Below are 27,741 nucleotides of genomic sequence, written 5' to 3' on the forward strand. Positions count from 1 at the left end.
AAATGACAATACCTTGAAAGATTAGTTTTCTTTCATGGTCATTTTATTGATGGTTTTCCCTTCTTCCTTTATTGTCTAAGAAAATCTAAGAGCCATAGAAATTATGACTACGTAAACACAGGGGCATTGCCTCTATTGGCCAAAATTAATATCCGATTTAGAAATCACAAAATAGAGAAAGGAAAATGTTTCAAAAGCAGAATATGGGTTAGATAAACTCACACCTCAGGACAGGTTTGAATCAAGCAACATTGCTCTAGCTTCTACTCAAAATAACTAGGCAAACAGAAAAGAAGAAGTACAAGCCTGAGGTTCATTGAGCAATGTAAAGTTTTCTAATTTATCACAATTATGGAAACACCTGCAGAAAATAACTCTGTGCTGATCTTCTGCATGCTCAATTGCTCTGATCATTTTTCATCCCTTCATGTATAGGAAATGTCCGATTACTTGCACATTGGTTTTCTATAGGCAAAATAGCTGAGCACGCATGGATTAAAAACAGTCCATGGATTAAAAACAGTCCAGTGAGAAAGTGCTTTGTCGTTTAAATTATCCTGATTCTAAGGCATACATTGAGGTAAGTTATGGGGATATGAAAGTTAGGCCCTCAGGGAACAATAGTGAGTCAGACAGTTGCATTTATTGAGCATTTATTCTCTGCACAGCACTGCACTAAACGTTTGGGATAGTACAACATAACAATAAACAGACAATTCCCTGCCCACAATGAGTTTACAGTCTAGCGGGGAAGACAGACAACGCTATGTGGTTGGGAGGGAGGATGAATAAAGGAGGAGCAGCATAGCCAGCTAGATAGAGCACAGAACTGGGAGTCAGAAGGTCATGGGTTCCAATCCAGTCTCCACCACTTGTCTGCTATGTGACCTTGGGCAAGTCACTTAACTTTCCTGTGCCTCCGTTCCCTCATCTCTAAAATGGGGATTAAGATTAAGTAGGGATTAAGTAGGACAGGAACTGTGTCCAACTCGAATATCCTGTATCTACCCCAGTGCTTAGAACAGTGTCTGGCACATAGTAAGTGCTTAACAAATACCATTATTATTATAATTATCATTATTATTCATTCCTTCAATCGTATTTATTGAGCGCTTACTGTGCGCAAATCACACAGTATTATTAAAGGGAGAGAGTCAGGATGACAAAGAAGGGAGAGGGAGAAGAGGAAAGGAGGGTTTAGTCAGGGAAGGCCTCTTGGAGGAGATGTTCCTTCAGTAAGCCTTTGAACTAGGGAAGAGTCTGTGAGACATGAGGAGAGAGGTCAGTCCAGGCCAGAGGCAAGACATAGGCAAGAGGCTGGTAGTGAGACAGGCAGGTTTGAGGTATAGTGACGAGCAAAATGTGCCGACTGGGTTGTAGTAGGAGAGTAGTAAGGTGAGGTAGGAGGGGGCAAGGTGATTGAGTGCTTTAAAGCCAATGGTGTGGATTTTCTGCTTGATGAATCGATGGATGGGCGACCACTGGAGTTTCTTGAGGAGTGGGGAAACCTGTCCTGAATGTTTTGATAGAGAAATGATCCGGGCAGCAGAGTGAAGTGTGGACTGGAATTGGGAGAGACAGGAGGCAGGAAAATCAGTGAGGAGGCTGATACAGTAGTCAAGGTGGGATAGGATAAGTGATCGGATTAATGTGTCAGCAGTTGGATGGAGAGGAAAGGGAGGATCTTATACAATAATATACATACACCCAGTAAAGCACGAATATGAGGACATGTAACTGAAGGGTGTATCTAATATCCGATAGAGAAGAGTTTCCACAGCATTTACAGCACTTACAGGTGGTCACCAGTGTTTCAATTAAATAGTCACAGGAAATCATTAGGACCCAAATGGAAGAACACCTTCTTGCCTGTGATTTACATCTAGTATGTAATTAATCAATAATAATTATTGGGCACATACTGTGCTCAGAGCACTGTACTGAACACTTGGGAGAGCACAGTATAACAGAGTCGGTAGACATGTTACCTGCCCACAGTGAGCTTACAGTCTAGTGGGGTAATCAACTTGAAGGAAACCACTAAATCAATGTGTTGTTTAGGCATAAAATGGTATTACTTCAATTCCTCCTCGAAGAGTATTTACAAACTAAGTCTTACCCAAAGACATTTCAAGTTGCCTCAAGCCATGAACATCTATAGTCCAAAAGTCCTTAAAACTCTGATATTTCTGAGGAAATGAAGTGTAAATTCTCCTGAACTGTCAAATGCATCGAGCTTCAGACCATTTTTTAAGTCATTCATTTCTAAGGGTCATATTTTCATGAAGTTCTTAAGAAAATTTCAATCTCACTTTTCTGAGAATGATTAGTTTCTATTTAGGAGGTTCTGTTTTCTTGATGGTTTAACGTAGTATGGCGTAGTGGAGAAGCAGCATGGCATAGTGGAGAAGCAGCATGGTGTAATGGGGAAACAGCAAGGAGTAATGTATACAGCATGAGCTTGGGAGTCAGAAGGTCATGGGTTCTAATTCCACCTCCACCACTTGTCTGCTGCATGACCTCAGGTAAATCACTTCACTTCTCTGTGCCTCAGTTACCCCATCTGTAAATTGGGGGTTTGAGACTGTTCTGTCACAGCACCACCCTTTGTGTGCTGGCCCCTGTCAACTCACTCCCATCCAAACCCTCTCCATCCCTTTTGCTGTCCCCTCCCCTACCAATCCCTCCACAGCTTCAGCCAAGTGCAGCCTATGGAACCCCCGCTCCATCTTGGGGAAGATTCCTTTCATCCTTGACCTCTTCCTGTCACTCCTCCTCCTCATTATCCCTGAAACCTGGCTCTCCCCAGATGACACGGTTTCCCCTGCTGCTCTCTGCAGAAGTGGGCTTCAACTTCTTCTACTCCCCCAGACTCACTGGGAAAGGAGGAGCTTTTGCACCATTCCATCTTTCCTATCCCTTTCTTTCCTTTCCTTTGAAGCCCATGTCATCTGCCTCAACTACCCATTCCAGATTCTAGTAATGGTCATCTACCGCTCCCTAGGTTCCACCTCCAACTCCTTTAACCATTTTGATCCCTTTCTCAAATTCCTTCTCTTTCTCCATGCCCACATTGATCTGTGGGGACTTCAATATCCACATATGTATTCCTGATGACCCTTCTACTGCCCGCCTTCTATCACTCCTCAACTCTGCTGACCTCCTGCTCCACCCCACCTCGCCCACTCACTAACTTGGACACACACTCGATCTCATCATCTCTAGCCATTGCACAATCCCTAACCTCACCGACTCTGAGCCCACAGTTGGGTAGGGACCATCTCTATATGTTGCCAACTTGCCAAGCGCTTAGTACAATGCTCTGCACACAGTAAGTCCTCAATAAATACGATTGATTGATTGATTGACTCTAAAATATCCCTCTATCTGAACAAAACCGCCTCACTTGTCTCCTCTCCCACACACCTAATCCCAATAAATCTGTACTGTTCCCCAACAAAGACCACAGATCTTTGGGCCCCATCCAATTTTTTCAACTCATCATGCCCTACTTAGTCCCCATTCCCAAACTACCCTACCTTGAAGACCAAATAAGCATTCTCAACACCACCTTCTCTACTGAACTCACTCACTCTCCTATCCCTTCGTGGATCTCATACCACTAACCCACAACCCTGGATCACCTGCACAGTGTGCCTCCTTTGCTCTTGTGCTTAAACTGCAAAACACTGCTCATGGAAATCTATCAGGCTGACTTGGTCTACTTCAAGTTTATCCCTGCATACTTGAACTTCACCTGGCAAAAAATTTCTCCACCCTTATTGACCTCACCAGTCGTTCCAGACATTTAACTCCCTCCTCAGGTCCCCATCCCCTCGCCTCCCCCAAACTTTGCCTGCAGTGACCTGGCCACCTACTTCATTAAGAAAATTGACACTATCAGGTGTGAGCATCCTAAAATCACCCGTGTCCTTCCTCAGCCCCTCCCCCTTCCGGGCACCTATTCAACTCTCCCAACCTTCCCAGCAGTATCTCTAGAGGAGACCTCCTGTCTTGTCTCAAAAGCCACCACCTCCACCTGCGAATCCAACCTCATTCCTTTGAACCTTATCACAACTCTCTTCCCCTCCCTTCTTCTCTCTCTAACAGCCATGTTCAACTGTTCACTCATCAATGGCTTCTTTCCCACTGCTTTTAAACATGCCCATGTCTCCTCTGTCATAAAAATAGCCTGTCCTGACCCCAAGGCTCCATCCAGTTATTGCTCCATCTCCCTCCTACCATTCCTCTCCAAACTCTTGAGCATGTTGTCTACACTCTCTGTCTCAAATTCCTCTCCTCCAATTCTCTCCTTGACCCCTCCAATCTGGCTTCCATCCCCTTCACTCCACAGAAACTGCCATCTCAAAGGTCACCAATGATATCTCTCTCTCTCTCCCATCCTGCCCCCACCCAACTACCCCTCTCCGTGCCCATGAGAGAGATATTCAGAGCAGTCTATTCCCGGCAGGTCAAGGCTCTCAGGGCTGTTTCAGGCCTGCTAGAACCTCCATAAAGGCCTCCAAGACTGGAAACAGCTATGTAATCTGCTGAAGATGCCACAATTGAGTAATTAGTTCTCATTTTCTCAGCATGTCGACAACAGTTTCAGATTATGAACTGGATAACTGATACTTTGGTCAGCCTAATGTCCATTCTACTCTTCTCACCTAATATCCCATTGCTATTAAGGGGCCATTTGCAAAGTTGAGGAGTACCTCAGAATAAAGTATTTCCTGCTTTATTAAGCTTCTCATTTTGTCTTGCTAGGATACGCCAGCCTCTTGTGTGTATCTAGCTTTCTTTCTATTTATTTTGATGACTTGACACCTGTCCAGATGTTTTGTTTTGTTGTCTGTCTCCCCCTTCTAGACTGTGAGCCCATTGTTGAGTACGGACCATCTCTATATGTTGCCAACCTGTACTTCCCAAGTGCTTAGTACAGTGCTCTGCACACAGTAAGTAAGCACTCAATAAATACGATTGAATGAATGAATGAAAACAGCCTTTCTGAGGCAAGCTTCCTCAGGGAGCTACATTAAAACAGCATCCTTATCAGAGTAAGGAGTTACCAGAGATAAAAAGCTGAGAGAAGCAGCATAGCCTAATGAAAAGAACATGGGCCAGCCCAGGAGTCAGAGAACCTAGGTTCTAATCCCAGCTCTACCACTTGTCTGCTATAATAATGTTGGTATTTGTTAAGTGCTCACAATGTGCCAAGCACTGTTCTAAGTGCTGGGGAGGTTACAAAGTGATCAGGTTGTCCCACGGGGGGCTCACAGTCTTAATCCCCACTTTACAGATGAGGTAACTGAGGCACACAGAAGTTGAGTGATTTGCTCAGTCACACAGCTGACAATTGGTGGAGCTGGGATTTGAACCCATGACCTCTGACTCCAAAGCCCGTGCTCTTTCCACTGAGCCATGCTGCTTATCCAAGTGTGGGGCTCACAGTCTTCATATCCACTCTATAGACAAGGTAACCAAAGCACAGAGAAGTGAAGTAACTTGCCCAAGGTCACACAGTTGACAAGTGGCAGATCCGGGATTAGAACCTACGATCTCTAACTGCAAAGCCCGGGCTCTCTCCACTCACTAAGCCATGCTGCTTGCCAATTGAAATTGTACTTTCCAAGCGCTTACTACAGTGCTCTGTACACAGTAATCGCTCAATAAATACGATTGAATGAATGATTTAATCCCCATTTTACAGATGAGGTAACTGAGGCACAGAGAAGTTAAGTGACTTGTGCAAGACCACACAGCAGGCAACTGGCAAAAACGGGATTGGAACCCAGGACCTCAGATTTTCAGGCCTGTGTACTTTCTATTAGACTAATTCTAATTCCTAAGAAGCAGTGCAATCAGGGAAAACTTCCTGGTGTTAGAATATACTTCTCTTTTTCTAAGAAACTCTTACAACTCAACAGATTTAGAGCAACATCCGAAGTCCTGTATTCAACAAGTCAAGAATTGCTGTACTGAGGTGACTGCACTTTTGGAGACAAAACTCCAAAAAACATTCAAATAATGTCAATCTGCTCAGTCAAGTCAGCAAGGCATTTGGACAGAAGTTAAACGTAAAAACATACGGATATATTGTCTCAACATAATAATAATAATAATAATAATAATAATAATAATAATAATGATAATAGCATTATTTGTAAAACACTTACATTGTGCCAAACTCTATTAAAAGACTAAGCCCCCACCCTTCCCCATTGTCCTGACTCTCTCGCTTTGCTCTACCCCCCCCCCCCCAAAGCACTTGTGTCCCGACTCCGCCACATCTGCTGTGTGACCTTGGGCAAGTCACTTAACTTCTCTGAGCCTCAGTTACCTCATCTGTAAAATGGGGATTAATACTGTGAGCCCCACATGGGACAACCTGATCACCTTGTATCCCCCCCAGCGCTTAGAACAGTGCACTGCACATAGTAAGCGCTTAACAAATGCCATCATCATTATTATTATTATTATTGTGTATATATGTACATATTTATAATTATAATTCTATTTATTTTTCTTAATCAATCAATCATATTTATTGAGTGCTTACTGTATGCAGAGCACTGTACTAAGCACTTGGGAAGTACAAGTTGGCAACATACAGACAGACAGCTCCTACCCAACAGTGGGCTCACAGTCTAGAAGGGGGAGACAGAGAACAAAACAAAAACATATTAACAAAATAAAATAAATAGAATAAATATGTACAAGTAAAATAAATGGAGTAATAAATATGTACAAACATATATACAGGTGCTGTGGGGAAGGGAAGGGGGTAAGGCGGGGGGATGGAGAGGGGGAGGAGAGGGAGAGGAAGGTGGGGGCTCAGTCTGGGAAGGCCTCCTGGAGGAGGTGAGCTCTCAGTAGGGCCTTGAAGGGAGGAAAAGCGCTAGCTAGGGGGATGTGGGGAGGGAGGGCATTCCAGGCCAGGGGATGAAGTGGGCCAGGGGTCGACGGAGGGACACGCGAGAATGAGGCATGGTCAGGAGATTAGCGGGAGAGGAGCGGAGGGTGCGGGCTGGGCTGTAGAAGGACAGAAGGGAGGTGAGGTAGGAGGGGGAGAGGTGATGGACAGCCTTGAAGCCCAGGGTGAGGAGTTTCTGCCTGATGCGCAGATTGATTGGTAGCCACTGGAGATTTTTGAGGAGGGGAGTAACATGCCCAGAGCATTTCTGGACAAAGACAATCCAGGCAGCGGCATGAAGTATAGATTGAAGTGGGGAGAGACAAGAGGATGGGATATCGGAGAGGAGGCTGATACAGTAGTCCAGATGGGATAGGATGAGAGCTTGAACGATCAGGGTAGCGGTTTGGATGGAGAGGAAAGGGCGGATCTTGGCAATATTGTGGAGTTGAGACCAGCAGGTTTTGGTGACGGCTTGGATGTGAGGTGTGAATGAGAGAGCGGAGTCGAGGATGACACCAAGGTTGTGGACTTGTGAGACGGGAAGGATGGTAGTGCTGTCAACAGTGATGGGAAAGTCAGAGAGAGGGCAGGATTTGGGAGGGAAGACAAGGAGTTCAGTCTTGGACATGTTGAGTTTTAGGTGGCGGGCAGACATCCAAATGGAGATGTCCTGAAGGCAGGAGGAGATGTGATCCTGGAGGGAGGGGGAGAGAGCAGGGGCAGAGATGTAGATTTGGGTGTCATCAGCTTAGAGATGATAGTTGAAGCCGTGGGAGCAAATGAGGTCACCAAGGGAGTGAGTGTAGATCGAGAACAGAAGGGGACCAAGAACTCAACCTTGAGTAACCCCCACAGTAAGGGGATGGGCGGGGGAGGAGGAGCCTGCAAAAGAGACTGAGAATGAACGACCAGAGAGATAAGAGGAGAACCAGGAGAGGACGGAGTCTGTGAAGCCAAGGTTGGATAGCATGTTGAGGAGAAGGGGGTGGTCCACAGTGTCAAAGGCAGCTGAGAGGTCGAGGAGGATTAGGATAGAGTATGAGCCATTGGATTTGGCAAGCAGGAGGTCTATAATTCTATTTATAATGATGCTACTGATGCCTGTTTTCTTGTTTAGATGTCTGTCTCCCCCCCTTATAGATTGTGAGCCCTCTGTAGGCAGGGATTGTCTCTGTGTTTGAATTGTACTTCCCAAGCGATTAGTAATAATAATAATAATAATGATGGAATTTATCAAGTGCTTACTATGTGCAAAGCACTGTTCTAAGCGCTAGGGAGGTTACAAGGTAATCAGGTTGTCCCACATGGGGCTTACAGTCTTCATCCCCATTTTACAGATGAGGTAACTGAGGCACAGAGAAGTTAGGTGACTTGCCCAAAGTTACACAGCTGACAATTGGCGGAGCTGAGATTTGAACCCATGACCTCTGATTCCCAAGTTTGGGCTCTTTTCACTGAGCCATGCTGCTTCTCTAGTACAGTGCTCTGCACTCAATAATTACTCAATAAATACAATTGAATGAATGAATAAATGGAGATTGGAATACTTGCCTGATAGGAATGTTGTGAGAATAAAATGAGGGAAGTGTTTTAGCAATATAAAAGTACTATACAAACTTGTGCTGAGCAGCAGCGGCACGGGAGGAAGTCGAGAGTGGACAGCACGGAAAGAGGCAACGGCAACCCCTTCTGTATTTTTACCAAGAAAAGTCACTTCACTTCTCTGTGCCACAGTTACCTTATCTGTAAAATGGGGATGAAGACTGTGAGCCCCATGCGAGACAACCTTGTAACTACCCAAGAGCATAGAACAGTGCTTGGCACATATTAAGTGCTTAACAAATACCATCATCATTATCATTATTATTATTCCGGGAGAGATGTGTCCATGGTGTTGACTCGACAGCATAAGACAAGACACACAAACTCAAGATATGAGAGTTCAGTGTCAATGCAAAGAGTTCCCTCAACCACACAGCACTCATGTATATATCTTTAAATTATATTTTATAAAGTATTTATTTCATTAATATCTCTCTCCCCCTTTAGACTGTAAGTTCATTGTGGGCAGGAAACATGTCTGACAATTCTGTTGTATTGCACTCTCCCAAGTGTTTAGTAGAGTGTTCTGCACATAGTACGTGCTCAATAAATACCGTTGAATGAATGAATGAACGAACATAATAATAATAATAATGATGGCATTTGTTAAGCACTTACTATGTGCAAAGCACTGTTCTAAGTGCTGGGGGGATACAAGGTGATCAGGTTGTCCCACATGGGGCTCACAGTCTTAACCCCCATTTTACAGATGAGGGAACTGAGGCTCAGAGAAGTTAAGTGATTTGCCCAAGGTCACACAGCAGACATGTGGCGGAGCCGGAATTCGAACCCATGACCTCTGACTCCAAAGCCCATTTTGTTTCCACTGAGCCAACATGAGAGCTATACCCTAGAAGCCCTCATAAGCTTCTCTGTGTATCTTTCAAGGGCAGGGTTGTGAATAAGGAACAGTGAGTCTGCACTCATTTCTGCCTCTCCCTGGAATGCATCTCCACATTGCTGGAGTATATAAGGTTTGTAACTAGTTGATTGTCTAGTGATGACTATAAACCTATAAAGTCGTGTTCTTGGTTTTATTTTTTGTTTTTAGTGATATTAGTTAAGCAATTATTATTTTCCAGTCCCTGCACTAACCGCTGGGGTAGCTACAAAGTAATCAGGTTGTACCCAGCACACATCCCACTGGGGCTCATAGTCTTAATTCCCATTCTACAGATGAGGTAACTGACACTCAGATAAATTAAATGCTTTCCCAAGGCCACACAGCAGACAAATGGAAGGGCGAGGATTATTTGTTTCATTTTCAGATTTTATAGCAATTCACCTTTCAGCCAAGTGGTGAAGACATTTTACAAATAGTTCTTCCAAATACTGCAGTTTCTTGGAGTCAAGAAAACTATCATTAATTCATTCAATCGTATTTATTGAGCACTTACTGTGTGCAGAGCACTGTACTAAGCGCTTGGGAAGTACAAGTTCACACATTCATACTATCACACTATCACACAATATCGCACTATCACAGATTCACCTTCCAACTCTGAAGCTGTATCTGAAAGTCTTGCTACTGAACTTTCAAGAAGAGATAAATGAAGAAAGCCAAATTCTATTTAAAATTGCACAAGTGACCTTGGGTAAGTCCTTTGACCTACGTTTGCCCTGTTTGTCCAATTCCAAAAAAGGAATAAGAGGAATGAGCCATTCCCTCTCCCAGGGGGACCCTCTAATATGATGTGTGTACGCACATTCAGGTCTGTAAAGCACTTTGTGCCCATTTGGAACAAAAATACTATAAAAAGAAACTATAATTCTCCCTTTAAAGAATAAAAAAAGAAACATTTAGCAGTTTTCATCCCCTCCTGCTCTCCCCACCGATAAATGTGGAGCTAGCAGGTTGATTCCTTCTATATGGTAACATATTGCTTTACCCCTCGGAGAGTCTCCGAAGGTCAATCACTGATCTAACCAGGCAATGGAGAGAATGGAAGTGTTTGGAAATTGTCTAGAACAGAGGCCCTAACTACTTCAATGACATTCACTGTGGCAGTTGTAATATAACTTAATGATAGCACTTGAAATAAAATTTCCATACAAAATACATAAGCTACTCCTGAATGGAAATAAACAGGGGCAATCACCAAAAACAAAAAAAAATTGGGAAATTAGAAGACATCTTCACTATTTATTTTAACCTTGACTTTTCTGTTATATGTAGGATTGGTTTTAAAATTTGAAGTAATAGAAATGTTTGCATTCTGACCTTTCATTTCCTAAACACATTGATCTGAATTCTCCCAGCTTTATATCTCCTTAGAATCACCAATAGTTCTTTGAATGGGAGTTACCTTCTGGGAAGTTAAGTAGCCAATAAGTCGTACATAGTCTGCTTAATCACTTCCAAACTTTCAGATTAATTCATTCATTCAATCGTATCTATTGAGTGCTTACTGTGCACAGAGCACTGTACTAAGCACTTGGAAAGCACAATTCAGCAACAGAGACAATCCCCGCCCACAACAGGCTTACTGTTTAGAAGGGGGGAGTCAGGAATCAAAACAAGTAAACAGGCATCAATAGCGTTAATTAAATAAATCGAATTATAGATATATAAACATCATTAATAAAATAAATAGAATTATGAATTTGTACATTTATACATATAAGTGTTTTGGGGCAGGGAGGGGGTAGAGCAGAGGGAGTGAGTGGGAGAGATAGGGAGGGGAGAGGGAGCAGAAGAAAAGGGGGATTTTGTCCGGGAAGGCCTCCTGGAGGAGGAAAACTTTCCATAGGACTTTGAAATGGGGAAGTGTGCTATTTGAGGAGGGAGGGTATTCGACGCCAGAGGTAGGATGTGGGCCAGTGGTTGAAGGCAGGACAGCAGGGCCTGAGGCACAAAGAAGTATATTTGCCCAAGGTCACATAGCAGGTAAGTCACGGAGCCGGCATTAGAACTCAGGTCCAGGCCCATGCTCTTTCCACTAGGCCAAGGCTCATTCTACTAGTAATGTTCAGATTACTTATTTGTTGAATTGGAGCTAACCAACCCCAATTCATTAAATCTTTTCTGTTAAGACCTATTTTCTGCACTGTCATCATATTTGCCCTTCTCTAATATCTTGGCATCTTTTTAAAAGTGATATGACCAAAATGGAACCCAGAATGTGAAAAAGCATGACAGTTGCAGAATGAAGAAGCAGGAATACTCCCCAACCCCTTGAGATATATCTTAGTACTATGAATTAATGCCAGAATCTTATTGCTGACTCATATTCAGATGCTGTGATTTGAAAAAATTACTTAATCCTAGGATCAGGTCATTAAAGTGCACATTTCTATATTTGGTGCACAAAACCGGCAATGACGCCTGAATTATATGTGCCTATCATGTTGTCAGAAGCAACGTTACACTCTGCATAAAGCAGAAGACTATTGCACAACAATTTAAATTTACTAGCTCAATGCAGAACTGCTTTCATGTGCCAGTTCAACTACCTTGTCCAATATGACTGCTTATATCAGGATCAGTTAATGCCTTTGAAATTGAAATCATTTACCGGTGAAGGAAGCATCTGTTTTGAAAATTTCCACCTGTACTTTTTGGCTAGTCAAAACTCACATTACTTTTGGATAATGACTGCTGTATTGGGAAGGTTATATTTTCTGTTTGAGAAACATACACAGTTTGTCTTATGGGCAGGGTGGTTTATTAGATATTTTTGCTCCTGGGTTGAGTTTCAGAAACTAATGCCCATTTGATTTAATTAAAGAAAAAATAGAACTGAAGTTGTCATATATTTTTTGTAGATGCTAGTGGAATCCTGTGGAGATAAAAATTTAGCAGCATACATATAATTCAATGCATGAATACTTTTAAAAATAAATTCTATGTGCAAGATGGGTAAGAATTCATTCATTCAATTGTATTTATTGAGCGCTTACTATGTGCAGAGCACTGTACTAAGCGCTTGGGAAGTACAAGTCGGCAACATATAGAGACGGTCCCTACCCAACATCAGGGAATGGGGAGACAGACAGCAAAACAAAACTTGTAGACAGGTGTCAAAACTGTCAGAATAAATAGAATTATAGCTATATGCGCATCATTAACAAAATAGAGTGGTAAATATGTACAAGTAAAATGAATAGAGTAATAAATATGTACAAATACATACAAGTGCTGTGGGGAGGGGAAGGAGGTAGGGCAGGAGGGCGATGGGGAAGGGAGGAGGAGAGGAAAAAGGGGGCTTAGTCTGGGAAGGCCTCCTGGAGGAGGTGAGCTCTCAGTAGGACTTTGAAGGGAGGAAGAGAGCTAGCTTGTCGGATGTGTGGAGGTAGGGCATTCTAGGCCAGGGGAAGGACATGGGCCAAAAACATTACATTCATTTATTCAATCGTATTTATTGAGTGCTTACTGTGTGCAGAGCACTGTACTAAGTGCTTGGGAAGTACAAGTTCTAATCCCAGCTTTACCACTTACTTTTACTGTGACCTGGAGCAAGTCACTTAATCCATATGTGCCTGAATTTCCTCATCTGCAAAATGGGAATAAGATCATTGTTCTTCCAACCTCTTAGACTATAAGTTCTAGTATTATATGATTATCATGTACCTATCTCAGCAGTTTAGTACAGTACTGGCACTTAGGAAACAATTTATACATTAATAATAATGATAATCATTATTATTGTTCTTGTTCTTCCTGTTAATTTTTTTTTTATGAAGTGACATTGGTTAAATGCTTATTACAGTCCAAGGATTGTATTAAGCTCTATGAGAGATGCAACATATGCATATCTGATTCAGTCCCTGTCCCAACTAGGGTACATAGTCTTAAGTTATTATGCTTAACAATAACATTATTATTATTGTCATTCTTGTAGAGGACAAGAATGAAAGAGATATTCCTGGGAACATTATGAACATATGTACACTTCAAGTGAAGGTAATCAGTTCATTTAAATCCAATGCAAAACACAATTCAAGGAATTAAAAGCTATTCCAATTTCAAGTGCCTCTTCCCAGATCATGGCACAATACACTAGGACAAGAAGAACTGAGTGGGTTGGGGTAGGGGGGGGATCTAGCTCTCTAAGCAGGTGAAATGTATTCTTTCAATCTTTAAAGAACTGAACAAACATGGTATTTTGGCAGTAGCAGTAGAAGGACCAAATAAAATTGGCAAACCTATTGATCCTACATCTGCTCCAGTGAACTCCTTCCTGTTTTAGCTCATAAACAAGATGACACAGAAAAAAGACTATTGATTTTTGCATGATCTTTCCCTTGACTTTTCCACTTCTCAAGGTTGTGTGAAATATTCTCCAAATGTGTCTGCCAGGATAAGTATATGGGGGACATACTTAACTGAGCTAAAAAAACCCCAAATAACTAATAAAATGAAGAAAATTGACTATTCACAAAAATCTTCAAATACGTATCCTATTTTTTCTTACAATGTCAGGGATGAAAGTGACAGTCATATTACCAGCACTTCTGCCCTGAGTATCATCTGTGTGGAGTCCAGGTACTGCTGGCTAAAAGGACTCCACTGAATGCATCTGACCTCCAAATTATCTCTATTATTCCTCACAAAAGTTTTCAAATATCTATCCTACATTTTCTTAGAACTTGTCAGGGATGAAAGTGATAGTCATAGCACCAGGACTTCTGCCCTGAGCACCAGCTGTGTGAAGTCCAGACTCTGCTAGGTGAAAGGCCTCCACTGAATCCATTCGACCTCCAAATTATCTCAATCAATCAATCGTAATTATTGAGCACTTAGACTGGGCAGACCTTTGTACTAAGATCTTGGGAGAGTACAACACAACACTATAATGGACACATTCCCTGCCCACAGCAAGGTTACAGTCTAGAGGACAAGCTTACAGTCCACAGGAAGGTGTCTGATTGTTCAGCTGAGCAACTACTACCGTGTGATAGGGGCTTCAGGTTTAGAGAGGGAATGGAAAACTGTCAACAGTATGATAATTCCTACCATTTTCCCTGGAGAACCTGTCACTATTATGTGTATCTTCACAGTCCATGAACGTTTTATGAAAAGCAAAATTTATTTACAGCGACCAGGTCTCATGTCAAGAAAAAAAACTGTTGGCAGGCAAATTTGTGTCAAATTTGTGCTTTATTTTGAGCACTCATCCATCACCCCTCTACAGCAGCACTTAATGGGATGGGCAGTTATTTTGGCCAGAAGATCAACTAAAGTAGTTTGGAGGATTGACGGAGACCTTATGCAAAACCCTCCTGGCCACCAGGGTGAATGTGAAGGAAAGAAGAATAAGGATCAGAAGAGCCTGGTGGTTAGAGCACGGACCTGGGAATCAGAAGGACCTTTGTTCTAATCCCAGCTCCGCCAATTTTCTGCTGTGTGACCTTGAGCAAATCACTTTACTTCTCTGTGTGTCAGTTAGCCTCATCTGTAAAATGGAAATAAATACCGTGAGCCCCATTTTTACACCCTCCAACACTCCTTGACCCTCTCCAGGTCCACCCTGAAGGTGAGCATGCTCACCCAAGCAGCATGGCTCAGTGGAAAGAGCCCGGGCTTTGGAGTCAGAGGTCATGGGTTCAAATCCCACTCCACCAATTGTCAGCTGTGTGACTTTGGGCAAGTCACTTAACTACTCTGGGCCTCAGTTACCTCATCTGAAAAATGGGAATGAAGACTGTGAGCCCCCTGTGGGACAACCTGATCATCTTGTAACCTCCCCAGTGTTTAGAACAGTGCTTTGCACATAGTAAGTGCTTAATAAATGCCATTATTATTATTATTATTACTAGTCTGAGGTGTGTCTGCATATTTTGGGGTGTCCCCTTGTTGGGAGACTTCCCAGTCTTTGCAAAAGGATCATGGCTGGGTCAATTATTATGATCTTCTTGGGATGATTGTCTTGAGAAGAAAGTGGGAGAAGTTTTCCTGCCCCTTTGTTGTTGCCAATAGCAGTAGTTTTCCTGGTGGTGATGGAATGATCTAGTCTTTGTTGTAACCCTATTGTCATTCATTCAATTGTATTTATTGAGTGCTTACTGTGTGCAGAGCACTGTACTAACACACTCTCATCTCCGCAGTACTCATGAACACTCCTCACTATTGGCTTCAAAGCTCTCCATCACCTTGCCCCTTCTTACCTCACCTCCCTTCTCTCCTTCTACATCCCAGCCCACATACTCTGCTCCTCTGGTACTAACCTTCTCACTGTACCTCATTCTCACCTGTCCTGCTGTCGGCTCATGGCCCACGTCCTACCTCTGGCCTGGAATGCCCTCCCTCCTCAAATATGCCAAACTAGCACACTTCCCCTCTTCAAAGCCCTACTGAAAGCTCACCTCCTCCAGGAGGACATCCCAGACTAAGCCCCCCTTTTGCTCAGCTCCCCCTCCATCACCCCGACTCACTCCTTTTACTCTACCCCCTGCCCCATAGCACTAGTGCATATATGTACATATTATTAATTATAATTCTCAATATTTTTATTAATGATGTGTATAGACCTATAATTCTATTTATTTATAATTACATTACTGATGCCTGTTTACTTGTTTTGATGTCTGTCTCCCTGCTTCTAGACTGTGAGCCCATTGCGGGCAGGCATTGTCTCTATTTGTTGCTAAATTTTACTTCCCAAGCATTTAGAATAGTGCTCTGCACACAGTAAGAGCTCAACAAATACGACTGAATGAATGAATATATCCATTATTTATTTTAAAGTCTTTCTCTCCCTATCGCCTGTAAGCTTACTGTGGGCAGGGAACATGTCTACCAACTGTGTTATATTTTACCCTCCCAAGTGCTTAGTACAATGCTATTTATGCAGTAAACCCTTAATAAATACAACAGATTGACTGATCGATGCTTAGTAAAATGGAGAACAATAGAGAGAGATGAGAATGTCTATTGGGGTGAACAATGACACTCCTTAATATTGGCAAAGTCATGTAAGAATAAATATACTTCAGTGACTTTAATGATTCTTAAATCTCTTTTAAGGGATGCGTTAGGAATTTTATTTTTCATTTATATGGTACTTTCCCTGAATGGGTTTATTTGTGGTATTTGTTAAGAGTTTACTATGTTCCAAGCACTGTACCAAGTGCTGGAGTGGACACAAGCAAATAGAGTTGGAGACAGTCCCTGTCCCACACAGCGTGGCTCACTGGAAAGAGCATGGGCTTGGGAGTCAGAGGTCATGGGTTCAAATTCCGGCTCCACCAATTGTCAGCTGTGTGACCTCGGGAAAGTCACTTAGCTTCTCTGTGTCTGTTAACTCATCTGTTAAATGGGGATCAAGACTGAGCCCCATGTGGGACAACCTGATCACCTTGTATCCTCCCCAGCACTTAGATCAGTGCTTTGCACATAGTAAGTGCTTAAGAAATGCCATTATTATTATCATTATTAATCCCCATTTTACAGATGAGATAACTGAGGCACAGAAAATTTAAATGCCTTGCCCAAAATCCCACAACAAACAAGTGGCAGAGGCGGGATTAAACCCTAGTCCTTCTGACTCCTAGGCCAATGCTTTATCCAAAATACTTCCAAACATATGTCACCATGTCTTAATTAGGTGAACTTATAGGACTAGCAAATATTTTTTGGAGACTCTGCTTGAGAATACTGTTTGTATACAAGTAGTGTGGCTTAGTGGAAAGAGCACAGCCTTGGGAGTCAGAGGTGGGTTCTAATCCCGGCTCTGCCACTTGTCTGCTGTGTGACCTTGGGCAAGTCACTTAACTTCTCTGTGCCTCAGTTACCTCATTTGTAAAATGGGGATTAAAAGTGTAAGCCCCACGTGGGACAACCTGATTACCTTGTAACTATCCCAATGCTTAGAACAGGGCTTGGCACATAGTAAGCACTTAACAAATACCTTAATTATTATTAATTATTATTCTCCTTAGAAGCAATTTGGAACTTTCTCTAAGGGCAGTATTAGGGAAAACTAATACTTCAGTACAGATTACTCACTACAGATTTGTAGTTTGTACTCACTACAGTTTATTCACTACAGATTATATCTTTTTGTTTCACCTAACACTAAATTGACGAGCAGCATTTCAATTAACTGGTCAATAGTGTTTATAATAATAATAATAATAACAATGGTATTTGCTAAGCACTTACTATGTGCCAAGCACTGTTCTAAGCACTGGGGTAGATACAAGGTGATAGCTTTCCACTAAGCCACGTTGCTTCTCATGAGTCTCATGAGTTCATTGAGTCCTATGTCTGTGGAAAAGAGAAAACAGTTCCAAATGTGCGAACACTGAAACAACAACACAAGGAACAACTTTGTGTGCCCGGTGTGTCCCAGACAATGGAAAAGCCACTTTGGCCTTTACAGCTACACAAAATCTCCAAAATGAATTTCACGGGCAGAAGTGTCTTCTTCGAAAATGAAGGACAACTACATGTATTATTCTTTTCTCTGCATAGAGGGTGAATATAGAATACTTACTATACTAAGGGAAGCAGCAAGTGGATAGAACACAGACCTGGAAGCCAGAAGGATCTGGGTTCTAATTCCGGCTCTGCCATTCGTCCGCTGTGTGACCTTTGGACAAATCACTTAACTTTCTCTGGGACTCAGTTACCTCATCTTTAAAACAGGGATTAAGACTGAGTATCATGTGGGACAGGGTCTGTGTTAAACCACATTAGGTTGTAGGACTAAATGCATAGGTGGGGCAGTAGGGAAGGAATATAGCATGGTGAAATGAGAGCTTTGCCAGGGGAGGGTCCCTGGAAGAAATATGATTTTATTTTCAAATTAAGGGGATGTTTACTTCCATCAAATTAGCTTTCTAACCCCAAAAGCTTAACCCATTCTCATATTATTACCTCCATTGGCTGGCTGATTGGTCATCCTCACTTTGCCCCCAGTTCAACTTGATTCCTTTTTTCTCCTGGAATGACCATTCCTTTGTTGTTGAAAGCTCTTCTAATGGCTATGACTAACACTAAACAGGCCAAAGAAAACAGTGAGCTTTGGGAGACCACCCTGTTGTTTAAAAGGAGTGCAGTCAAAATCCAGTGGCAGCGCTGGAGAAGATGTTTAGAGATTGTTTTTAATTGTAAACTTGCTTTGGGTGAGGAATGAATTTATCAACTCTGTTGTATTGAACTCTCCCAAGTGCTTTGTATAGTTCTGCACACAGCGAGCACTTAATACATATGATTCATTGTTTATTTTATTGGTGTAATTATGTTTTGCATGGTTAGGATGGCAATATTGAGATTGTCTTTTGTATATTTTTCCTCATTTTCAAAACACAAGACCCCCCAGATTTGAATTGAACACGGAGGAAACTACAGTTTCATTGAAGAATCCACGAGTTTGAAATTCTCCTCACTAAAAGGACCCAAAATGCTTAACTATAGCCTCTTAATATTTGGCTAAGTAGAATGATGAAAGACCAAACTTTCATAGCACAGAGATTTTTCAAGAAGAAGAATACTCCACAAGCTTTAGCTTCTCTATTTGCTAATGTTTTAAGTGCCAGCTATTCCCTTAACTTTCAGGAATAATGACTGCTTTGTCCTATGTGGTTAGAGAGTCATAGAAATTCTTTGGCAGTAAAGAGATCCTTATACAGACAATACATAGCATCCCCATTACATGAATCAATCAGCAAGGAGTTTCAAAGCAGCAGATATAATTTTTCTTGGATTTTCGTTCAATACGAAGAGGAATGAGATAACCCTAGGAGTACTTAGATAAGGACTTAGAAGTGCTTCAGTAACTGCAACTGTTCTGAGAAATGTTAAACAGCCATAAATCAGGAAAATACAAGGATTTGGTGAAAATTATATTCTTCTGAACGTGTAATTTGTGTTCCAGGTGAAAATCTAATAGTAGCAGTGCTTTTTAGGAAAGGAAGTGTCTTATTTATGGTATCATGATAAGGAATTCCATCAGTTCTAGCACCATAGTTTTCATCTTCATTGCAGTCATCTGTGGGCTAAATATAGCACACCTTCTTCACACATACCTGAGTGTCAGAACTTTTTGTGTTACTGAAAAGGACATTTTGTTTTTTGTTAAATTTTTATGTCACTGAGGATTTATGAATGTTTCAACTTGGCTATTTTAAGCCATTTAGGTTCTTTCGTGGTCAGAATTTAATGCCAAAAATGATGCTTTCCCAAACACTGAGATATCCAACCCATATGCTCAGACAAAATGTGCTATTTTTTTTTTGCAAAATTTCCCTATTTGCTGGAAGTGAGAGGGCAAAGTTAAAAACCAAAACACAGGTTCTATGAATATTCATCAAGCTCGTGGGTTTTAACTAAATTATCAACTTTCTCCTTGCAGTGTCCCTTATTCTGATAATAGGAATTTCATTTTGATAAATATGAATTTGTCAGTGTCATTCAATGCAGTTTTAAGGGAAGTCTTCTATCCCAAGGATCTGTCACCTTTGAGATGTAGAGATATCCACTCCTGAATGAATAGTTCCTAGGGGTAATTTTTGGTTTTTATATAATGTTTGTTTGCTAACTCAAAACAAACATATGCTCCTAGGATCCATGGACCCTAAATGCTCTGGATAAAATTTAAGGGTGTAAGTGACCAAAGGCTAATAAATTTGGAATTGTTATGGAGCTATTGCATGCAACATTGATGATGACATGGAAATAGTTCATCTCCTTCTTCCCTATCTCCTGTGACCTAAAATTACAGCTTCTGGGGATGCCAGTGAGTCATAGAGAAATGGATAAGATTACTCGGGAGGAATAACCTTGTCATTGTCAAACACAGCAATTCAGGCATAGGTACCACTGAAGTGAGCATAGAAAATAATATCTTGAGCAGCAATATTTTCTGTTACAATGGTAAATATTTTCAACTAATGCAATTTGATGTTTTTTCATTAAAAGGGATTTGATCTTCTAAAGCACTTTGACTTTTTTCATTGTTCCTAAGGACGCAGTTTTAAAAAGTGAAAAAACTAAACAAACAAATCATAAGGACTGGCAGTCCAATCTCTCTAGAGAGGAAGTTGTGTGTGCATGAATTTGTGTGTGTAATAATAATAATAATAGTGGTATTTGTTAAGCTCTTACAACGTGCCATGCACTGTATTAAGCACTGGGTTGGATACAAGTAAATCAGGTCGGACACGGACCCTGTCCCAAATGGGGCACACAGTCTCAATCCCCATTTTACAGATGAGGTTACTGAGACCCGGAGAAGTCATGTGACTTGCCCAAGGTCACACAAAGCAGAGATGTGCAGAGACTAATTTAGAAACGATGACCTTCTGAATCCCAGGCCCATGCTCTAGCCATGATGCCATCAACCTGATAGTTTAAACAATGATAATAATAATAACTATGGTATTTGTGAAGCGCTTTCTATGTGCCAGGCATTGTACTAAGATCTGGGGTGGATACAAGCAAATCAGGTTGGACACAGTCCCTGTCCCACATGGGGCTCACAGTCTCAATCGCCATGTTATAAATGAGGTCACTGAGGCCCGGAGAAGTCAGTGACCTGCCCAGTGCCCGCCCACAACAAGATTACAGTCTAGAGGGGGTAACAGACACTTAATAAGAATGAATTATGTATAATATATAAATTAAAGATATACATGGAAATGCTGTAGGGTTGGGACTCCAATGAGATTCCATAGTGTCATATTATATCCTTATATTCTCCCATCAGAATGAAGATGCAAGTGAATGTTCATTCATTCACTCAATCATATTTATGGAGCGCTTACTGTGTGCAGAGCACTGTACTAAGCACTTGGGAAGTACAAATTGGCAACATATAGAGACGGTCCCTACCCAACAGTGGGCTCACAATCTAGAAGGGGGAGACACAGAACAAAACAAAACATATTAACAAAATAAAATTAATAGAATAAATATGTATAAGTAAAATAAATGAATAAATAGAGATTGAATGTGATTCAATCATCTTTAAGATCATTTAGTCATCATCATCATCATCAAATGTATTTATTGAGCGCTTACTATGTGCAGAGCACTGTACTAAGCGCTTGGGAAGTACAAATTGGCAGCATATAGAGACAGTCCCTACCCAACAGTGGGCTCACAGTCTAAAAGGGGGAGACAGAGAACAAAAACAAACATACTAACAAAATAAAATAAATAGAATAGATATGTACAAATAAAATAAATAAATTAATAGAGTAAAAAAATATGTACAAACATATATACATATATACAGGTGCTGTGGGGAAGGGAAGGAGGTAAGATGGGGGGGATGGAGAGGGGGAAAACAGGGACCATGGTTCAGATCAAGAATAAACTAAAACTTTCTCTAGGGAATAATTTTAGAGTCATAAACTGAACCTAAAATATACTGAGGAGTTATTTTTTTTTAATGTGATTTGCACAGGTCAGGGATTATTAACTGGAGAGAGCAAGGGGAAGAGGTACTTTAGACATGCAAGAAACTATCATTATTGTTTAATTTTCTCAAGCGGGAGTTTGCTATCTTTAAACTAGATGAGGAATTGTAGATGAAAGGAAATGGTTTAGCCATGCCAAAAATTGAAACTACCCTCACTGGGGTTGGGAATGCTGACACCTTGGACTGATGAAGCAATCTGTTCTCACTCTGACCTAAAGGCACTCTACGGAGGTAAGGAAGTATATTTGTCTTCACGTCCATTGCTTTGTCCACAACTCTTAGGAGGGGACAGCATTATGACGTGATGAAAAAATAACTTACATCAAAATTGTATGCTCGACTGCCTGGCCCAAACTTTTTAAAAAGCAAAAAACGAATGCCACCATCTGGTGTCTTGCCAGATTTGGCACATCATTTTTTAATATGAAAGGATTCATAGTGTGTAGATTTCAATTAATGGGGAAAAGAATGAAATAATATCAATAGCCCAATCAGTAAAAGCCAAAAATTATTATATAATTTATTTGATGTAGCGATTCCTAGGTGAACCTTACATCATAATTGAATTTGAAAAAAGGAGAAGCAACATGGGTTAAAGGAGAAAATAAGAAAGTACAGGCTAGACAAAAGAAAGTGAGGAAAATTCTACCTTTCAGAAGTACATTTTTAAAAAATGTAACACAAAGGGAAGCAGCATGTCCTAGAACACGGGCTTCAAAGCCAGAGGATGTGGATTTTAATTCCACTGTCACCTCCACTACCTGCTGTGAGACCTTAGGCAAGTCACTTAGCTTCCCTATGCCTCAGTTTCTTCATTTATAAAATGGGGATTAAATGTTACTGGCCCACTGAGACTCCCTCAAACACAAAATAATTATGTAAATATTGTCATACTCTACTATTTCCCCTATCACTAGTCTATTTAAATCTGTGTCTCTCCCTGAGGACTATAAGTTCCTTGTGGGCAGGGATCACCTCTACCAACCCTGTTATATTAATTATGGTATGTTAAGCACTTACTATGTGTCAAGCACTGTCCTATGCACAGGGGTAGATACAAGTTAATCAGGTAGGACACTGTCTCTGTCCCACATTGGGCTCACACTCTTAGTCCCCATTTTTCACAGATGAGGCGACTGAGGAACAGAGAAGTTAAGTAACTTGCCCAACCTCACACAGCAGACATGTGGTGGTGTGGGACTAGAGGCCATGTCCTTCTGACTTCCAGGACTGTGCTCTATCTACTATGTCATGACTTTCTCAAGCATTTAGTATAGTGCTCTACATACAGTAAGTCCTCAATAAATACCACTGATTGATTGATACTTAGACTGTGAGCCCCACATGAGACAGAAATTTTATCTAATCTAATTTTATTCTATCTACCCCAGTGCTTGGCCCCTAGTACCCCAATTATTACTGTTAATATAAAGGATTCTAGGGAGTAAATGTGATAGAGATATAATTGAGAAATCCCTCACAAAAGTAGGGTGCTGACTTTTTCTGATGGATATTTAAGGTAAAGATATGTTTCATGCATATTAAGTTTATTGCAAGCAACAAGACATTAATTCCCATCAGATTCCCATGAAACAAGGAAGGACTTGTTAGTCATGTTTAAGAAGCTGAGAAACTGGAACACTGAAATACAATCTTTTTTAAAAAAATGTGGGGTTTTTTAAGTGCTTACTATGTGCCAGACACTGGACAAAGTACTGGAGTAGATACAAGCTAATCAGGTTGAACGCAGTCCATGTTCCACATTTGGCAGACTGTCTTAATCCCATTTTACAGGTGAGTTACTGAGGCACAGAGAAGTGAAGTGACTTACCCAAGGTCAACAGCAGACAGGTGGTGGAGATAGAATTAGAACCCAGGTCTTCCTGAATTCCAGGCCCGTGTTCTATCCACTAGGCTACATAGCTTCTAAAGCTTTACCCAGGACAACTCTATATGAGACAGCGTGGAAGGCTCACTGCAAGCTATCACCGTCCTTGGAAAAAAGAGTCAACCCCATGTCCCACTTGTGATAGGATATGCTCTTTCTTCCATTCATTTCTGAACTCTAAATCGTATGTACATAGGCAGCTTCATATTAGTCTCTGGGCATTGAAGAGCAGTATCATTTGTGTCTGAACAGGCTGTGATGTTACTGGGAATTTTCAGGCCTAAATCTCACATGAAAGAACCCCAGAATCAATTTAAGAGTGCCCGGACCCTGGTTAGCTTCCCCCAGATCCTAAAGCCCCACACCTTTCTCACTCATCTCAAGCAGGATTTGGAGGTATCCTCACTACTCCACAAGTCCATGCATCCTTAATTACTGCCACCACTCTATGGCTGAAACCCATCCATCTCCCAAAGGCATAGAGATTATCTGAAGCTATTTTACCACCCTCCTCCTGGAGTTGACGGCAAGAAGCTCATGGACAAAGCACTCCCTCCCCTGCCTGCAGCTTCCTAGTCTATGTGTCTTTGCAGCTCTCTAGACAGACACCAAGTGCTTAGTAATAATAATAATAATTATGGCATTTGTTAAATGCTTACTATGTGCCGAGCACTGTTCTAAGTGCTGGGGAAGGTACAAGGTAATCAGGTTGTCCCACATGGGACTCAGTCTTAATCCCCATTTTACAGATGAGGTAACTGAGGCACAGAGAAGTCAAGTGACTTGTCCAAAGTCACACAGCAAATCAGTGCACCTCACCCTCGGCTTCAAGGCTCTCCATCACCTCGCCCCCTCTACCTCACCTCCCTTCCCTCCTTCTACAGCCCAGCCCGCACCCTCCACTCCTCTGCCGCTAATCTCCTCACCGTGCCTCGTTCTCGCCTGTCCCGACGTCGACCCCCGGCCCACGTTATCCCCCTGGCCTGGAATGCCCTCCCTCCCCACATCCACCAAGCTAGTTCTCTTCCTCCCTTCAAGGCCCTTCTGAGAGCTCACCTCCTCCAGGAGACCTTCCCAGACTGAGCCCCGTCCTTCCACTCCCCCTTCTTCCCCTCTCCTTGCCCCCCACCTTACCACCTTCCCTTCCCCACAACACCTGTATATAGGTATATATGCTTGTATGTATTTATGACTCTATTTATTTATTTATTTTACTTGGACATATCTATTCTATTTATTTTATTTTGTTAATACGTTTTGTTTTGTTCTCTGTCTCCCCCTTCTAGACTGTGAGCCCACTGTTGGGTAGGGACCGTCTCTATATGTTGCCAACTTGTACTTCCCAAGCGCTTAGTACAATGCTCAGCACACAGTAAGCGCTCAATAAATATGACTGATTGATTGATTGATTGCTGGAGCTGGGATTAGAACCCACAACTTCTGACTCCCAAGCCCGTGCTCTTTCCACTATGTCACGCTGCTTCTCTACTGCTTAGTACAGGGCTAAGCACTTAGTACAATGCTCTGCATGCAGTAAGCACTCAATAAATGCAATTTAATGAAGACAGCAAGTGTTCTTAACAAGGTAAAAAATGAAAGCAAATCCAGTTCAAACCACCTTTCCCCTGATCTACTCTCCCTGCCCCCTCCTCCCCAGGACCATCTGTACTTCTTTATAGTTGTCCGGGGGCTCACATTTTAATCCTCGCTCCTCTAGAATCCAAGCCAATGGACTCCAAACTTCCAGGAAGCCTCCCTGATCCACAGCACGAGCTCTCCCCGTGCCTTGCTCTCCCAGGCACATGGTTTGCTAAACTCTCACTAACCTCTCAAGATGAGAGGTTTTTCTTCTCCCAACTTGGCCCTTCCAATTCCTCCCCAGTTGTACTCTCTCCCTGGATAGGCTTTCAGAGTGGAGCAATGCAGAGTGACTTCCCTGCCTTCCTCCTCCCTCTCCTAAGTGTGGGAGCCAGTGTATTTGGTTGACACAAAGCCCTGATTGGGATGGTATTTACCTCGATGGTAAAGAGAAAAGAAAAATAGCCTTGTATTTTTAGTGTGTACGCTATGGAAGAGACTGTAATAATAATGATAATAATAATGATGATGGCATTTGTTGATCACTTATTATGTGCAAAGCACTGTTCTAAGCACTGGCGTAGATACAAGGTAATCAGGTTGTCCCACGTGGGGCTCACAGTCTTAATCCCCCTTTTACGGATGAAGGAACTGAGGCAGAGAAGTTAAGTGACTTGCCCAAAGTCACACAGCTGATGAGTGTCTCTTTCCACTAAGCCACGCTGACTGTACATTTGGTCCCACCAACACACAGAAATGAAATCTGACCATCGGGATCAGTATTTTAAAACACAAAGAGTTGGTGCATCTGTTTCATGTGGTTGAGTATGAATGGATAGGGCCCGGGCCTAGGAGTCAGAAGGTCATGGGTTCTAATCCTAGCTCCACCGCCTGTCTGCACTGTGACCTTGGGTAAGTCACTTCACTTCTCTGTGCCTAAGTTCCTTCATCTGTAAAATGGGGATTGAGACTGTGAGCCCCACGTGGGACAGGGACTGTGTCCAATCCAATTTGCTTGTATCCACCCCAGAGCTTAGTATGGTGCCTGGTACATATTAAGCACTTAATAAATACCATAATTATCTTTCGTCTGTAAGCTCAATGTGGACAGGGAATATGTTGGTTTATTCTTGTACTGTACTCTCTCAAGCATTTAGTACAGTGCTTTGCACACAGTAAGCATTCAACAAATATGACTGAATGCATGAATGAGGTCCAAGACGTCTCATACTCACTTTACTGCTTTGAGCATCAATCCCATAATTCCATTCTATATAAAACCTTCTTAATGAAGGTATCCTTAGTCATTTTGGGTACAAAGCAATAAACATTTTCTCTGACTTTGAACCATTATGTTCAAGGGCTATAGTAATACCTCATTCAGCTGGGGGAGTGAGCATATGGTGCCAATCTGGATGACAATATATCTAGTTATATCCTTGTTATTCCTCCTGCTTCTACCATCTGTAAACAGTTTTTATCTGTCCACCCCATTTAGATGGTAGGGTTCTGAGTACGCACCTTGCATGTGTTGTGTTTTTCACTCTGTAGGCACTAATAAATACCACTGAAGATGAAGATGCTGATGATGCACTCAATTATATGGGATGGAAAAGGAAGACAGGAAGTGCAACACAACAAAGAAATACACCTTCTGTGGGAAAAAGTGGCATTTCTTTGGAGAAGCAGCCTGGCCTAGTAGATAGAGCATGGGCCTGTAAATCAGAAGGACCACGGTTCTAATTCCAGCTCTGACACTTGTCCACTGTGTGACCTTGGGCAAGTCATTTCACTTCTCTGTGCCATAGTTTCACACCTTTAAAATGGGGATGAAGATTGTGAACCCCCTGTGAGACAGAGATTGTGTCCAACCTGATTTGCTTCCACCCACCCCAGCACTTAGTATAGTGCCTGACACAGAAAGTTTTTAAACAAATACCATAATTATCATTATTATTATTATAGGGAAGATGAAATAAGAACTACTTCCATTAAATTCAGCTTTACCCAGAAAAATTCTACTTTGTAACTGATCGTTTTACTGCAATTTTACCAGAACATAGCTATGCTAAGAAACCTAGTTTGTCTTTTCCTACAACCCGTCTTTAAAGTGATGCATCTCAGCCTCAGAATAGTCAATATTGATCCTAGAAGAAACCCCAAAGAGCTGTTGATGTACTGAAAATACCAAATACCGAAGGTTTGCAAAACCCTGTTCTAATATAGTACAATAAAACAAAACTGGTTTCATTAAATCAGGACCAATGCACCAATGAATCTTAGAGGAAAAGCCACTGAAGTCCCCTTATATGTCTCACATGAATGGAAATTGGTGCTGCTGCTGAGAATAAGAATCCCAATGCAGGTTCCCCTTCTGTCACTACTGT

Source organism: Tachyglossus aculeatus, chromosome 3, assembly GCF_015852505.1.
Source record: "Tachyglossus aculeatus isolate mTacAcu1 chromosome 3, mTacAcu1.pri, whole genome shotgun sequence".
NCBI lineage: Eukaryota > Metazoa > Chordata > Mammalia > Monotremata > Tachyglossidae > Tachyglossus > Tachyglossus aculeatus.